The sequence below is a fragment of the Halyomorpha halys genome, unplaced genomic scaffold, assembly GCF_000696795.3.
Source record: "Halyomorpha halys isolate HHAL.00 unplaced genomic scaffold, Hhal_1.1 Scaffold41.1, whole genome shotgun sequence".
Classification (NCBI taxonomy): domain Eukaryota; kingdom Metazoa; phylum Arthropoda; class Insecta; order Hemiptera; family Pentatomidae; genus Halyomorpha; species Halyomorpha halys.
Window position 1 is genome coordinate 1,129,876 of NW_027115338.1, and position 1,950 is coordinate 1,131,825.

The 1,950-nt window shown below is 27.7% G+C and overlaps 1 protein-coding gene across 11 annotated transcripts in view; it reads right to left on the bottom strand.

The window, feature by feature from the left end:
* Positions 1–1,950, bottom strand: part of LOC106688163 (calcitonin gene-related peptide type 1 receptor) — a 564,568-nt gene that overhangs the window by 349,527 nt on the left and 213,091 nt on the right. The gene's annotated exons all lie outside the window — the stretch shown is intronic.

The following is a 1,950-nucleotide window of genomic DNA, read 5'->3' on the forward strand; positions in this document are numbered from 1 at the left end:
CATTTTTCAATTTTTATTCTCTATAAATCATTTATGCATACTTAATATATACAAATGATTAATAGAGAATAAAAATTGGAAAATGGGATTGGCTGGTTTTGGAACGTACTTTCGTAAATAATTCAACTGTATTGGATTGTCATACTAATTAAATAGTTTTATCAGCATAAGTGAGGTTATAATCTTTTTTTTATATTTAATATATAACATTAGGTACTCTAATTGTTTTCTATGCTATGAAATTTCACAAACATCCTAAAACCAGTCTTTTTTTAAGATTTATAAATTCCCTTCATATTCTATAATATTTAAATAATCGTCACTTCAGTCATTTTATTTTTATTGACGCAAAAAAAAACAAAAAAAAAAACAGAAAAAATCTTTTCTTTAGGGATCAAACTCGTATATTATTCTATCCAACAATTAACCCAAATTTTAGTAAACTTAATAAACGTTACTGAATTATCAAGTAATTGCTTACTTTAATACACATATTCACAAACCGCGATTGACATAAAAATTGTTAGATAACCTTCACCTTGTGACGTCAATATCCATATACATCTATGCAAGCACAAAACATATCTGAAAAAGTATCAGAACTAAAATGATAGTGTTTCAGTTAATATTCCCTTTATGAATAACTTCGATCACAAAAATACAATTTAAGAGCAAAAATTAATTTCTCCGGGCTCAAATGATGGCCATCCAAAAGCGAATGGTTTGATTTCATTTTGAACTAGAAAAAATAGATCACACGGAAACAATCTGATACCGACGGAATATTGTTCTAGTTTCCAAGTCAGAAAACGATTCATCCTTTTCAAGAAGGAAAAGGAGAATTGGATCATAAGACAAAACCCTTTGGAGCATCACAAAAGAAGCTGGCTTAAAAGGATCTGACAGCAGCAACTACATAAAACTTCCGAATCAGATACAAGAGCGTTTTTCAAAGCATATTTCAAGACAGAAGGGATAAATAATGAATTATTTATTTATAAGCAAGGAATAGATATTTATAATCTAGAGGGGGAATTTTAAATTAGCTTGAAAATATACAAGTGTTTGACATGAATCTTGAACATTTCTCAGCAAAAGGCATTGTCAATATAATTAATCTGACATAGACCTCAAGTGGGTTCTCAATGCCCGATGCAATTTAAAATTATTATAAATAATCAATATGTTTAAGAACATCACATCTAATAGAACAAAACTACACACTTGGTACTAGGTAATAAAATAATTCAGCATTACATTTTTTTTTGTAAAAGTTAAATATAATTAGATTAATGATTTATTATAATGATTGTTTGAGAGTTGTTTATTTCATTATTAACACACACAATTTTGATCCAAACATACTCTCAAGTTTTATTTTCAGAAATTCCCCAACGTTTCGGCCCTCAGGCCATTTTCAAGTAGACAACCTGTAAAATTTTTTGTTTTTATATTAATTACATTGTTTTCTTAACAATATACTAATATTTTTGGCTATACCATAAATATTGATATCATGTTCTTTAAAATCTTTTCTGCTGGCTAATTGCTCTTGTAATATCTTTAAAATGAATTAAATATTAAAATAATATCATAACTATATTTCTACTACATAACTTTAAATTGTACTCTAGAAGAAACACCCTGTTTCTGAATTTGAAATTCAAAATGGTGTCAAAATTGGAATATCAGAATCAATTTCAATAAATTTAATCAAATAACCTTTATACTGCCTTGCTAACACACCTTGTTCGTTCAGTGAATTTCCAATCAACTCCGTTGAACAGAGCTACCTAGGGCTTCATTATCACATGTCTCTTAAATAGAATCCTCATATGAAACTAAAAAAATATAATAAAATAAAATAAAAAATGAAACTATACATAGATGCCGGTTACTCAAATATTTACCACACATGCACAATAACAACAATGTGCCTAACCAAAACGT